General features: G+C 35.4%; 1 protein-coding gene across 1 annotated transcript in view; it reads left to right on the plus strand.

Annotated features, from left to right (window-relative positions):
* The window catches only part of LOC140501080 (disks large-associated protein 1-like), an 890,990-nt gene that overhangs the window by 174,826 nt on the left and 700,130 nt on the right, over positions 1–16,034 (plus strand). Inside the window, exon 2 of the mRNA XM_072604298.1 lies at positions 9,242–9,403. The gene's annotated coding sequence lies outside the window, so the exon portion shown is untranslated. The remainder of the gene's footprint in view (positions 1–9,241; positions 9,404–16,034) is intronic.

The raw sequence follows: 16,034 nt of genomic DNA on the forward strand, positions 1-16,034 counted from the left end.
TTCTAAAAATGAAATTATTACAATAATACAGTTTTTAATACTCATCTGAGAGGAAGAAAGACCAGGTGGCAGTGCAAAAAACACCTTGTTTGGGGCATCTTTTCATGGATTTTTTAAATTAACTGTTTATATTTTTCCTTCATTTTTTTCTAAACTAGATTTTAGAAATGCTTTCAGTTTCTGCCCAAATCCCTCAGTTGTTGTAAATGTGTGTGTGTTTTCATTATTTTTTCTTGCGGTTTTGTCCAGCTCTTCATGACCTCATTTGAGATTTCCTTGGCAAAGATAATGGAGTGGTTTGCTATTTCCTTCTCCAGCTCATTTTAGAGATGAGAAAACTGAGACAAACACAGCAAAGTGAATTGCTCAGGGTCACACAGCTGACAAATGTCTGAGGCTTCATTTGAACTTAGATCTTCCTAACTCTAGGTCCATCACTCTATCTATTGCACCAGATGTGACACATATAGCACGAACACACACTCACACAAACATATGTGTGTGTATATATGTATATGTATATATGTATATACATATATAAAACAGTTATTTTACAAAATAGCAAAAGTTAATCTCTATTAATGAAATTTAGTTAAACATCATAGGTTCATAGGCATGGTGTATTTCTTTATACCTCCAAAACTGATTTGTTGATCAGAAGTGCTCTTTTGCCTTTCCCCCTTATTTTGTCTTTTGCTTAATTGCTACATTATGTTTCAGCACAATAGAAACTGAAACAATGCCCTCTCAAAGTATCTACCCTGAAAACAGTTCAACCAGCTGCCTAAGAGACTGGTTGTGAGTGATAGAAACTGTCACTTTCCATTTTGTTGTTGGTGTTTGCTGATTGTTGAAAGACAGGAAGAATTGCACGTTACCTTTAGTCATTTGACACCAGCTTTGCTCTTGTTTGTGATTCGAGTGTTGCTGTCTTTTAGTATTATCTTTATTTACAATGATGCAGTAATTCTTTATACTCTTGTTTGGGCTCACTTTTTTATTCACTATCAATTCATAGATCTTCATTCTTTTGGGAAATACTATTCTTTAATATTCTTTAATACTATTAAATAATTTTATAATATCATTATAAATTATTATAAATAATATTAAATGTTATTAAATTATTAAATAAGTATTAAATAATATTATTTAATATTTAATTTAATATTAAGTATTCTTATATACCACAGTTTGATGGCGTATTCCATAATCGATCGGCACCTATTTAGTGTCTAGTTTCTTGCTAGTACAAATAATGCTGTGAACATTTGTTTGTAACTGGATCTTTTATCGTTATCGTTAACCTCCTTATCATTAACCTTGGGGGACACCTATTCTCTTCACCTCTACTTCCCCCATCCCTTGCAGTAGGATTTCTCAGTCTTATATCAGCTGATGCTGAAGAAGTATCAAAAAATACTGAGGGTGGAGACTGGCTTGTTAAACTAAACAAGTTCCAAGTACCATGTTCTTATTCACACAACTTGTAGTGTTCCTGGAATTACAAATAATACTAGATCTTGGTTTTATATGAAGAGCATCTTGTCAAATTAAAGAAGGCTTTTCATTTCATATGCTTTGGGACGAGAAGAGAATATGACAGTATTATTATAAATTGTGCTTGTCTGACATTTTATACGTCCACACGTATATCTCTGTGTGCATATACACATATATGAATGTATATTTATGTTTAGATATACATGTGTACATATATACCAACTCACTTTCACATGTTATCTCTTTACTTATTAGAAAATTCTAAGAAAAAGATCGTTAGAAGTAGAACTGTAACGGACTTTAGAGATGATGTTGCAGATGAGGAAACTGAGACCCAGGGAGGCTAAATTATTTATTTAAGGTTTCACAGATATCATATAGGAAAGTTGGGATCTGAACCTATACTAGAAGACTTCAAAATCAGTGCTCAAGAGGAATAGTTATAGAAGGAAATGGGAAAAGGAAGAAAGAAGAGGTGCAGATGCCTTTCAGAATTAATAACCACACGTTAAAGTCTAATTCAGACCTTGGTAGACAGTAGATTTCAAACTACTTGTAGATTCCAAACATTCTCTGGGTGATTCCTTAGCCACAACTAACTTCCTTCCCCACCCTCTGCAGTTTTAAAAAAATTCTTAGTCATTATCCTTTCTCAGAACCAATCATTCTTTTTAATTTTTTTCAACATTTTTATAAGATTTTTAGTTTCAAATTTTCCCCTCCCTTTCTTCTCCCTCCCCTCCGCTTCTCCTCTCTCCCCTCTCCAAGATGGCAAGCAATATGATATACACTATACACATACAATAATATTAAACATATTTTCACATTAGTCATATGGTGAAAGAAGAATCAGAACAAAAGGGAAAAACCATGAGAAAGAAAAAAAACACAAGATAATGTACTTTGATCTGCATTCAGATTCCATAGCCCTTTCTCTGGATATGGATAGCATTTTCCATCTTTAGTCTTTTGGAATTGTCTTAGGTCATTGTATTGCTAAAAAAAAACTATCAAAGTTGTTCATAACAGAATTGCTGTTAATGTGAACAGTGTTCTCGTGGTTCTGCTCACTTCACTCAGCATTAGTTCATGTAAGTCTTTCCAGATTTTTCTGAAATCCGCCTGCCCATCATTTCTTATAGCACATTAGTATCCCATTACATTCGTATAGCACAGTTTGTTCAGCCATTCCCCAATTGTTGGGCATCCTTCAATTTCTTATTCTTTGTCATCACAAAAAGAGCAGCTATAAATAGTTTTGTATGTATGGGTCCCTTGCTCTCTTTTATCACCTCTTTGGGATACAGACCTAGTAGTGCCATTGCTAGATCAAAGGGTATGAACAAAGAACCTATCACTCTTGTCAATATGGTGCTGATAGTAGAAACTGAAAAAAATCAAAATAAGCTCCTTCTAAGGGAAAGTTTGTTATTTTCAGTTAAGTTGATGCAGCGCATATTCTGAGCGACAGAGTCAAAGGCACTGCCATTGAGGAAGTAATGTCGTGTCTATTTAGATGGAATGGGAATTTTGGACTCAACAGAGAGGATCATTTAATGACTTATCAGGCTCAACTTTCTATTTCAATTTTTCCTTCTACTTAAATCTTCAATTTCTATGTGTTCCATTTTCCAAAGTATTTTTATTTCTTCCAAATCACACCACAAATAAACACAAAAACTTAAAGAAGTATTAAAATATTAAATTTGAATAGAGAGAAATTACCTTCAGAGTGAGATCACATTAATTAGTAAATCTAATTATCAAGTAGTTTCTAAAATATTGCTGAGTCATAAAGTGTCCTTTGTTTACCAAAATTATTTAGTGTGACAATCAAAATAGGATCTTTTGCTGTTTTTGTTTTAGTATAATCAAGTGCCTCTGATTGAATCTTGTCTCTTTCAATCAAGAGTCTTTACAAGGAGTAGAGTATGGAAACAAGAATTTCTTTAACTAGAAACAGTGTATGTATTTGTATTGTTAATTATTTTAATGTGACTAAAGATCTTTATTACCCATTGATGAGCCTGCCCATTGTGGGAAGCTTGCTTAGAGGAGTTGTTTGGTAGGAGGGTCCCAAGTACCTTTTGTTTTTTTTATTGCGGGCACGGGGTCAAAGGATTGTGATGCACTCTGGCTCTAAAAAAAAGATAAAAATACTCTAAGGTGAGGTTTTACTTTGGAGCTTAGTTTCTGGTAAAAAGGTTTGAGTGCCAGATGAGGACTCTGGGAAACCTCCAAGGAGCCCCTCTGAAAACTGGCCATTCATAAACCTTGGACCATTTGTCAATTGGGGAATGACTTGTACTCTTGTACATTTGACTCAGTTCTCTATATATTCTAGAAATGAGGCATTTATCACAGACACTACTTGCAGAAATTACTTCCCAGTTTTCTACTTCTCTCCTGAACTTGGGTGCATTGGGTTTGTTTGTGCAAAAACTTTTCAATTTAATATACTCAAAATGATCCATTTTATATTTCATAATGTTCTCTATCTCCTGTCTGGTCATAAATTCCTCCATTCTCCACAAATCTGACAAATATGCTATTGCTTGCTCCCCTAATTTGTGTATAGTATCAGTCTTTACACCTAGATCATGTATCCGTTTGGACTTTTTTCTTGTGTATGGTGTCAGGCATTGGTCTATGCCCAGTTTCCACCATACCTGTTATACAGTTTACGAGCAATTTTTGTCAAACAGTGAGTTCTTCTCCCAGAAGTTAGGGTCCTTGGGTTTATCAAACAGTAGATTGCTATATTCATTGATTACTGTGTCTTGAGTACTTAACCTATTCCACTGGTCTGCCCCTCTATTTCTTAACCAGTACCTAGTGGTTTTGAGTATGCTGCTTTATAATACAATTTGAGATCTGGTAGGGCTAGGACATGGGGCTAGGACACCTTCCCTAGCATTTCCTTTCATTAGTTCCCTTGATATTCTGGACCTTTTGTTCTTCCAGATGAATTTTAATATTATTTTTCCTAGCTCTAAAAAATAATTATCTTGTAGTTTGATTTGTATGCCACCGAATAAGTAAATTAGTTTAGGTAGAATTGTCATTTTTATTATATTAGCTCAGCCTACCCACAAGCAACTGATATTTTTCTACTTACTTAGATGTGCCTTTATTTGTGTGAGAAGTGTTTAGTAATTGTTTTCACATAGTCCTAGAATTTATTTTGGCAGGTAAACTCTCAGATATTTATAGTGTATACCTTAGCATTAAATGGTATTTCTCTTTCTATCTCTTGTTGTTGGGCTTTGTTAGTAATATATAGAAATGCAGATGATTTATGTGGGTTTATCTTGTAACCTGCAACTTTGCCAAAATTGTTTATTATTTCAAGTAGTTTTTTACTTGATTCTTTGGGATTCTCTAAGTATATCATCATATTATCTGCAAAGAGTAATAACTTAGTTTCTTCTTTGCCTATTCGAATTCCTTCCATTTCTTTTTCTTCTCTTATTGCTAAAGCTAACATTTCTAGTGCAATATTGAATAACAGTGGTGATAATGGACATTATTGTTTCACCCCTGATCTTATTGGAAATGCATCTTGCTTATCCTCATTACATATAATGCCTGTTGATGGTTTTTAGGTGGATACTGCTTATTATTTTATGGAAGGCTCCATTTATTTCTATGATCTCCAGTGTAGAAATGGGGGGGTGTATTTTGTCAAAAGCTTTTTCTGCATCTATTGAGACAATCATATGTTTTCTGTTAGTTTTGTTGTTGATATGATCAATAATGCTGATAGATTTCCTAATATTGAACCAGTCCTGCATTCCTGGTATAAGTCCTACCTGATCATAATGTATTATTCTTGTGATAAGTTGCTATATTCTTTTTGCTGATATCTTATTTAAATTTTTTGCATCTATATTCATTAGAGAAATTTGTCTATAATTTTCTTTCTCTGTTTTGGATCTTTCTGGTTTAGGTATCAGAACTATATTTATATCATATAAGGAATTTGATAGGACTCCTTCTTCACCAATTTTCCCAAATAGTCTATATAGTATTGGAATTAATTGTTCTTTAAATGTTTGATAGAATTCACTTGCAAATCCATTAGGCTCTGGATTTTTCACTAGGAAGTTCATTGAAGGCTTGTTCAATTTCTTTTTTGAGTTGGGGTTATTTAAATATTCAACTTCCTCTTCTGTTAATATGGGTAATTTCCACTTTTAAAAAATATTCATACATCTCACTTAGATTGTCAAATTTATGAGCATACAATTGGGCAAAGTAATTTCTGATTATTGTTTTAATTTCCTCCTCATTGGAGGTGAGTTGTCTGTTTTATGGGAGAGTTCATCCCATTCACATTCACAGTTACGATCACTATCTGTGTCTTTCCCTCCATCCTCTTTCCCTGCCATTTATGCTTTTCGTTCTCCCTTTTCCTTTTCCTTCCACAGTAGAATTTAAATCTTTGACCATTGCCTCCCTCAATCTTCCCTCCCTTCTATCAATTCCCCTCCCTTTTACTCCCCTTTTCCCTTACTACTTCTTCCCTCCTTTTAACCTCCCCTCCCTTTTCTTTCCCCTTTCCCCTCCTACTGACTATAGAGCTAGTTAGATTTCTATACTTAATCGAGTTTGTTGTGCCCTCCTTAGACAAAATCAGATGAGAATAAATCTCAAACAGTGCTCATCTCCCGCCCCTCTTTCCCTCTACTGCAGTATGTTTTTGTGGCTCTTCCTGTGATGTGATTTACCTTTTCTGCCTCCTTCTTTTCACATCTCCCATTACAATCCCTTTGCACCCTTAAATCACATTTTTTTATCATCACATCATTTAATTTATACCCGCTCGCTCTATCAATGGATATCCCTTTCAAATATCATGATAAATATACAATTCTCAAGATTAACAAGTATCATCTTCCCTTATAGGAATGTAAACAGTTTGCCCACATTGAATAACAAGTTTTTTCTTTCTTTTTCCCCCGCTTACCTTTTTATGCCTCTTTTGAGACTAGTGTTTGAAGATTGAATTTTCTATTGAGTTCTGACCTTTTCACCCGGAAGGTGTGGAAATTTCTTTTTTCATTGACTGTCCATATTTTTGCCTGAAATATTATGCTAAGTTTTGCTGAGTAACTGATCCTTGGTTGTAGTCCCAGCTCTTTTGCCTTACAGAATATCATATTCCAATCCCTCAGATCTGTTAATGTAGAAGCTTCAGTGTCCTGTGTGTTCCTAACTGTAGTTCCTCAATATTTGAATTGTTTCTTTCTGGCTCCCTGCAGTGTTTTCTTCTTCACTTGATAGTTCTGAATTTGGCAACGATATCCCTTGGTGTTTTTAGTTTGGGATCCCTTTCAGGAGGTGAATGGTGGATCTTTAAATAACTATTTTGCCCTCTGGATCTAGGACCTCTGGGCAGTTTTCCTTGAAGAGTTCTTGGAAGACATTGTCCAGGCTCTTTTTTTCATCATGGCTTTCTGGTAGACCAATAATTCTTAGATTTTTCTCTCCTGCATCTATTTTCCAGGTCTGTTGTTTCCCCAATGAGATATTTTACATTTTCTTCTATTTTTTCATTCTTTAGATTCTCTTTGACTGATTCTTGATGTCTCATAGAGTCATTAGCTTACCCAATTCTAATTTTTGAGACATTATTTTCTTCAGTTAATTTTTGCATCTCTTTTTCCATCTGTCAAATTGTTCCTTTTAATGAGTTATTTTTCTCCAGTTAGTTTTTCTACTTCCTTTGTCCATTTGTCCAATTTTCCCAGTTAGGTTTTGTGCTTCCTTTTCCATTTTTCCAATTTTCCCTTTAAATTGTCTTGTGATTTTTTTTTTCATATTTTTAAACTCATTGGCCAGTTTTTCTTCTGCTTCTCTAATTTGGCTTTTATAATCCTTCTTGAGATCTTCTAAGAATGTTCCTTGAGCTTGAGACCAGTTCATATTCCTTATGGAGTTTCAGATGGGAGTACGGTCTCAATGCTGACCTCTATGATGATCACCCTTTTCCTGGCTTTTAAAGTAGATCTCTGTTTCTGAGGTACAGGGGGCTCTGTCCCACAGTTCTTGTGCTTAGAACTTGAGGCTCTGTGTATTGTGGCCTCTGGTTCTTTCAGCTAGAAGCTAAAATGCTGCAGTTTACCTGGTGCTGAGCTGACTGGTATGCCAAAGCAGAGGCCAGGTAATGTCTTTCTGAATTTCCCCAGATTTACCCTGGAGCTTGCTGCATTAAGTGTGGAAGAGGTGTGTTCTGACCACAGGAGGTCTCCTCTCCTGAACTAAAGCATAGGCAAGTTCAGTGGTTGGTGAATCCCATCTATGCTAGTGTCTTCCTGATTCCCTTGGCTGTGCTGAAGTATACCTGGGGACCTGGTGTTGGTGATTGTGGGTTCCACCTCCCTTGGGGCTCAGGATCTCCCCCCAGTTCACTGAGGTGGGGCTGTCTGGGATAGCTCTGGTCCTGCCTTGATCCCCTTTAGCCACATCAAGAGAGACTCCCTTTGTCATTTTCCTAGCCTTGCAGGCTAAGAGACTGTTTATCCCTTCAGCTGATCCCACTGTTCCAGGATTTTTCCTGGGGAAATATTCTCTGGGTTTGTCAAGGTTAACAAGGGGAGGGAGATAGCATTTACAGATCACTCTGACATCTTGGCTCCCGGAAGTTCAAGTAGATGACTTACAGACATTTAATCTGTGGGCTGATAATCTCAGGACTGGTTATTGCTGTTACCTGGAGTTCTGCGCCTCTCTGTCACTCAGTTCCACTGGACTCCTGTCCTGGGCTGATATGTTTAGGAATCTGCAATGCTGCTTCTGCTTCAGACTGCCTAAGGCTTCTTGCTCAACTTTGCTGTGGCAGAGACCATGCTGGTATAGCCTGTGATCTGTGAGCTCCTCCTGCCCCATTCAACAGATCCTTCCTATTGACCTCCAGGCTGTCCTGGCTTGGAAATCTACCACACTCTGTCTCCTTTTGGATTCTGCCACTCTAAAATTTGTTCAGATTCTCTTTTTAGAGCTATCTGAAGGAGTTTGTCTTAGAGCTTAGGTGAGTACTTGCTCTCACTCCACCATCTTGGTTCCTGAACTCTTGCTTTCCTTTTATGAATGCAGATCTAAGAACCTGTGATAGCAGGTCCTCCTGTGTATGTCAGGATGCTTACTGTTACATTTAGACAAACATATCAATAAAAAATCTCTTGGTTCCTATAATAAGGAAAATGAGCAAAAATAGAAATTTTAAAAATATATATTATTCATTTACTATACAAAGAAAGAGTAGCTGATTCACAACTTTTAGACTTGCCTGGATGTTTGCATTCCCAATAAAGTAATCTTCTAAAACTTGACAATCAGAAAATGATTTCCATCGGGAAAAAATGATAGCCTGATGTAAACTAATAGTGATAGTAAAATTATATGTACCTTGAGTTTTAAAGAATATCTCATAAATATGAAAACTGGTTTTTCATGTGTTGTAATTCATAATTGTATACTTTGTAGTTAGGAAATCAATATGTACTCCAAGGTATTATGATGATATATGTATGTATGTATGTATGCATGCATGTATATATATATATGTATATATATATATATATATATATATATATATATAATTTAAGATATTATGTGAGAATAGATTTTGGCTCATATTGAATTTATTTATAAATATTATAAAACATCTAGCAATACCTAAATGCATTGTATTAATTATAGTATTATTTTTGTTTTTGTTGTTTCTCTTTTCCAGTGATTGATTCACTAGAGGGTGAATGATATTCTTGAATTTCTATGGCATCCACTTGTTCCTGGGATACTTTATAAGAACAGCACAATATACTGGTGACTTCCTTCCTAGTTCAAGATTGATGGAGCTGTTACAGAGCAAATTACTCAAATCTCAATAAAACTGGTAAGAGTTTAGAAATGACTTTTTCAACCTAATGTGATTTTTTGATGCTGTGATTTTTAAAAAATATTTCTTCTTGGCTGTCAATTAGGAAAATTCAAAAATGAAATATTCCAATTTCTCTGCAATGATAAAAACAGAATTCTCTTAATTCAAAGAAATTAAAAGAATTCAAAGAAAACAATATAGTATCTCAAAAACCATGCCTTCAAATAAGTGCTTATATTTAGAAATTATTGATAAACTAGTTAAACCCTTTTGATACATTATCTGATTATAGCTACATATGAACTAGAATTGTTATTTATTGTGTACATATGCAAGAAACTGTTAACATTCCATACAACTAGAATGATGTTAAAATGATAATTTCAACCAAAATGAAATAATAGCACTGCAATATAAAAGCACCCCTAATCTGATTTTGCTGTTGCATCTGCTTTTTAGAATTCTGTACTAGCAAAATGAATGAACAATCCCCTTGATATTTTTTAATGGGATTTTACCTGTGGTATTTCAATAGATTTCTTTCAAAATAGGAAATCTTGTTTATTTAACAAAGGTTATTCATAAAATCAGAGCACCTGCTGTTTTTCTCCCATTGAATGGCAGAAATATCATTTTTATTTTAAATTCTATTATCCTTTAATTATTTTCTCATAAATATAACCTTTTTTAAACTTTTGGTTCTTGTTTGTTGCCTTTAAATGAAGTCAGTCATGTAACTCCAGCACGTTTATAACATACTCTGGTTTTAATTTCTTTGACTATATAATTTGTTGGACATGAAAAATATACTTGTAAAGTACATTTAAATTTCAACAGAGTCAAATATTTTTGACTGTATCAGCAAATATTAATTAAGTGCTTACTGTCTGTAGAGCACTGAGTTGGTGCTGGAGAGGATTAAGGATTAAATACTTTTCATTTGTTAACATTTGCAGTTACATGTTGTTCAGTTGTTTCAGTAATGTTTGGCCCTTCATGATCCCATTTGAGGTTTTCTTGGCAAAGATCCTGGAATGGTTTGCCATTTTCTTCTGCAGTTCATTTTACAGATGAGGAAATGGAGGCCAAAATGGTTAAGTATCTTGTCCCAGGGTCAAGTAACTAGTAAGTATCAGGGATCAGATTTGAACTCACAAGGATGAGTCTTCCTGACTCCAGGACTGGCATGCTTTCCATTGCTCTATTTAGCTGCCCCTGTCATGCCACTAAAATAAAATGTGTCACTGACTATATATTCCCAGATGTCAACCAGGTAACCAACAGTCATTGTTTGAGGCACTATGCTAAGTACTGGGGAAACAAAGAGAGACACAGCAAAATGTCACTGTTCTTCTGATATCACTGTTCTAAGATTCCTTAAATCTCTAAGCATTGCTACACATGTAAAGCATTCTCATTGGGTATCTCTATACCTTCTCACATTAATTATTTGAGTATTTGATTTTTAAAGTCATGAAGGTCTTTTTTTTTAATCTAACTTATTTCACTTCAGTAAAAACCTATTTTTTTTTTACCAGAAAAAGATCATCATCCACATATTCTTATCTTCTGCAAGTTTTGTCCATATCTACACAGAATCCACTTGTTGTGGTCTTATGGTTCATTTAATAGTTCATGAATTTAATAGTTTATTAAACTATAGTTTAATTGTTTGTGGTATAGCAATTGGACTATCCATCTATTTTTCAATGTAAAATTGTCCCACCTCCTTTTTCAGGGCACACTTGTTAGTGGATTTTGTATTATTTCTCCTGTGCAACTCAGATGTACTATAACATATTACAGCATTTTAGAGCCACCATTCATGTTTCTGTTGGGCCACCCACAATTTGTTTCAGATATGATGTTACATGATTCACAGCCATAGGACTTCACTGGAGCTGGTATTTTAAAGGATGGGGTTTTGTGACAACAACTTAGAGGTCATCATGCAAAGTATCCATATAATGGATGTTTATAGAAAATTAAAAATTTAAACATTGTCATTTTCTCTTAGGGGACCTCTGTAAAATTTCTGATTTAAGTAGGAATTTTATCCTGATGTAGTTTAAGAGTTCTGAATAAATTTTATGACGCCCAAAAACATCAATTTTAATGTCTGAAAATACATCTGTATTTGACATTGACTAGAGAATGTGTTATGTTGGTGATATGAGCAATGTCTCTATGAATTATTATGAGATGTGAGCGTAAGATTTGAAGTAGCTATTGAGTTTCCCTTTCTATCTACCATATATCAAAATTATTAAACACAAATTGCATAAGGACACTATGCTGGCAACTTGATATAAAGATAAAAAGTGTTGTATTCTCTTTCTTCAATAGATCTTGAAGTCTAGTAGAGGGACAGACATATTCAAATAATTGTTATAAAATTTATAAGATGATAAGTGGATAAGAGAAGTTCTGTTAGGGATTATAGTTTTGATAAGATAAATGGCACTTGTAGGTAGGGCAATCAGGAAAAGCTTTATGGGGAAGAAATGGTGCCATGGGTAGGAGTTCAACTGAAAGAGAGATATAGAATAAGTCTATTCCAGGCATGGGTAAAAATGCAAATGAAGAAGACCTTTTGACTATAGCAATGGATCAATAAATCAGCAAGCATTTATTGAACTCCTACACAAATGTGTGTTTGTTTGAATATACTGTGCTAGGCACTTGTGTCAGTAAGCACCCTGGCATACACAAGAGAGCCTGCTGTATAAACTCTTAGATCTGCTTTTCTAAAAGGAAAAACAACTTTTTGAGGGGTCAACAATCTTTTTTAAGTACATTCAAAACAGAGAAAATACAAATAAAATATAAGCAGAGAAATAAAGACCAACAGATAGGGCTTTTAACTGTCTCACCATAAGCAACACATACATCACAAATCAACAGACAGATCCAACTGTCTGACCATTACATACGTATATGGTTGCCAGAGAGAAGCACCAACATCTGGGTTTTCAAGCTGGGGGGCTCCTTAACAGCTACCCAGAGTCTCATCTGGCACATGAACCTTCTTCCAGTGAGTAAGCCCCAAAACAAAACCTCACCTCAGAGCATACACACACTTTTCAGAGCCAGAGGGCATCAAGACCCTTGTGAACCAGGCTCCTCTTTTGAAATTAACAAAAATTGTGGACCTTCCTACAAAACAAATCTCCCTAATCAAGCTTCTCTTAATGGGCTTCACCTGAGGCCTATTAATGGGTGGGGAAGATCTTTAACTCTTGCCCCCACACACCATTAACCTTACATTAATATTACAGCACTGAGAATTTAATATAAAGATTAAAACAATCCATATTCCCAATTAGCTTACGTTCTAATGGAAAAGACAAGAAGTTAAGTATTTATTGTTTGCTTAATTAGTAGTGTCTGACTTTTCATGACCCCATTTAGGGTCATCTTGACAAAGATGTTGGAGTGATTTGCTGTTTCCTCCCCCAGTTCATTGTTCAGATGAGAAAACTGAAGAAAACAGGGTGAAGTGACTTGTTCAGGGTCACACAGCTAGTGTTTGAGGTTTGTCATCCTGACTTGAGGGCTGGCATGGTATCTACCATAACACATATCTGCCCAAATATAAGGATATACATATCCTAAATATAGGGTAAATCAATATATAGTAAAAGGTTTCGTTGTGGAACTTGACACCGTGCTCTTGTATTTTTCAATGATGGTAGATGTACAATATGCATTAATATATCTTTCCTGTAAAAAAAAAGCCCTTAATTTTAATAATCTGATCATTTTTGTTTATAAATAAACACTGAATAAACACAGTAGAAAGTAAACAAAATCAAGTTACTTTGAAAGGAGGGACATTAGCAATTGGGGGGAGTCAGACACATCTTACATAAATCATACACCAGAGGATGGTGCTTGAATTTGGAGAGAGAGACAGAGAGACAGAGAGAGAGAGAAAGAGGAATTCTGTGTATCAGAAATAAATATAAATCACATTCCAGGGTAAATCATTTCAATGGCGTGGTGATGAGAAATGGAAGACCATGTATGAAGAACCGAAAACACGGAGACCAGTTTAGTTGGATCAAACAGTGTGGGAAGGGTGTGTTGTTTGATTGGGAGTTAGGGCAAGGTTGTGAAGGGCTTTAAAAGCTTAACAGAAGTAGTTTATATTTTATGCTAGAGGTACTAGTAAGCCACAAGAAGGTTTGTCATGTGAAAGTGGGATTGGAATTGTTCTGCTTAACTTAGGCAGAACTTTCTTAATTTTCTTAAAAGAAAGAAGAAATAAATTAGGAGACTTGCAAAGGCAGATTTAGGTTTAAATGTAAGGGAGAAGCTGCCTAGAAGTCAGAACTATGTAGAAGTGGCATGAGCTGCCTCAGGAACTAGTGGGTCCCACCCATTGGGGCTTTTCAAGGAGAACTGGATGAACCTCTTTTAAGAAATAGTGTAGAAGGAATTCCTGTTCAGGTATGATGCAAGATGAGATGATCTATGCAATCCCTTCCCATTCTGGGAATGTGTGCATGGAGATGGAAGGAGACAAGATGAGATTGAGGAAATGCTTAGTGATAGATTGTTTGAATGGAAGTAGTATTAGATGTCTAGAAAAGTAGATTGGGTCAGGAAAGTAGAGGGCTTTGCATATCAGATTGAGAGGTTTGAAGTTTATCCTCTCAGCAATGGGGAGTCATGAGAACTTTCAGAGGTGGAAAATGAGATGATTGGCCCTGTACATTATGAGGATTATTTTTGACAGTCATGCAGACAACATATCAGCAAAGGAAAAGACTGGAGGCCTAGAAATGAGTTAGAAGAATATTAGAATATTTTCATCAAGTCAGTTTCTATTACATTTTAGATTTTTTAAAAAGCTGGCTCAGTAATATAGGCAAATATTGATTTTAATTCTGTTAAATTCAAAATTCATATTACATTACCATTTTACCTTTTATCCTGTAAAATAGAGTGGTTTAATAAGAAGTGAAAAACAGTAATTGCAAGAGATGATGAAGCTCTGAACTACCTTGCTCATCAAATCTGTTGGCAAGTCTTTTAGATTCTGCCAGCAATACAATTTCTCTTGCTGTTTTTTTCTCCTTTCCATATACACCAAAGAGGCATTGCAGAGGTAGAATTGATCAGACTTGTCTATAGATTTTATTTGTGAGGGTTAGGAGAGATGACTTTAAGTTTTCAGGTCCAAGTAAGTAAAAGAAGGATGATGCCATCAAACAAATAAGAATGCTAAGAGGAGTTTTAGGGAGAAGATTGTGAGTTTAGATTTGGAAATGTTGCCTGAGGTGCCATTTCTCAATATAGCATGTTCATTTGGGGTTAAAGTACTTTTGAATTTTATGAACAAACAAGGAAGATAATGGTATGTTAAAAAGTTTTTAACATACTTTGAGTGACTCATTTATGGGACATTTGAATGATTAATTTATGGTATATCCAGATGTAATGCAAATAAGATTTTCACAGGGCTAAGGAATCTTCTATAATTCTGGGCACTAAGCCAGACATATGACGGAATATGAACAATGTGGTGAAACCATTTCAGTGAAACATTTCAGTAGTAAGGACACCTCAGAGAGCTTTCATTGTGATCATTGAACAGCATTAGAACTCCAGAACAAATTTAGCAACATCTTTTAAGTCATTTTCAACTACTTATTGAGTTTTGAAAGAGTATTGCCATGACCAATCTTGCATTAAAAAAAATTCTCTTTGCTTATATTAGCAGTAAAATAAAATTCTGTTGATTTGATCTTACCACTATAAAACTTTTCTTTCTCTTTTTTCCCTCTTACAGCCTCTCCCATTCTCCATCCCCCTTTCTTTTTCTCTCTCTTCCTCTTCTTTGTTTTCTAATTTTTCCTTCTCTTCTTTTCTTCCTCTCATTCTGTTTCCTACCTTTTACTCTCTCTTCTCCCTCATTCTTTACTTTTCAAAAAGAAGCTATCTGTGTATATCACTTGACTAAACCAATCCACTTTTTCATTCTCATCCTTAAATGTATGACACTTGTAACTCTTGTGGATCGTCCCTGGTGCTTTGGGGTTCTGTGACTCCAGTGTGGCCTTTCCTAAATCCATAGAAAGGTAGCATATCAATTAATCAGTGAGTGGGCACATTACTAAGTGGTGTTCTTCTAGAGCCACAAGCCCAGTGGTCCCATCCCTCTAGCCCAGGGCGGGGAACCTGCAGCTTCCAGCCCACTCGTGGCCTTCTGCATCCTTGGGTGTGGCCTTTTGACCCAATCCAAGTAAATCCTTTTATTAAGGGTATGTTCTGTGTTCTGTGATGTCTGGATTCAGTCCAAGTGGTAGACTTAAGGACCTAGAGGCCACCTGGAGCCTCTAAGTCACAGGTTTCCCATTCCTGCTCCAGCCTCCATGTGGGATTGCCTTCCTACAAGGTTTCAGTATCACAATTAGCCACCAAAGGGCACTTCCTAATGGTTCCTAGATTGCTCCCCTCCCTGGCCCTCAATCAAGTCAATGGCTTCAGAGACAGTAATACGTAAAGCCAGAATTAAACAGAATCTGGCAATTAGTAAGCTCTTAGTAAATGCTTGTTGACAAATCCAGATTACTGACAGTTCCCCTTCACTGTCTGTCCCAAGTATAATGACAATATACTATCCCATGTGTGTCTAATA

The sequence above is a fragment of the Notamacropus eugenii genome, chromosome 4, assembly GCF_028372415.1.
Source record: "Notamacropus eugenii isolate mMacEug1 chromosome 4, mMacEug1.pri_v2, whole genome shotgun sequence".
NCBI classification, from domain to species: Eukaryota; Metazoa; Chordata; class Mammalia; order Diprotodontia; family Macropodidae; genus Notamacropus; species Notamacropus eugenii.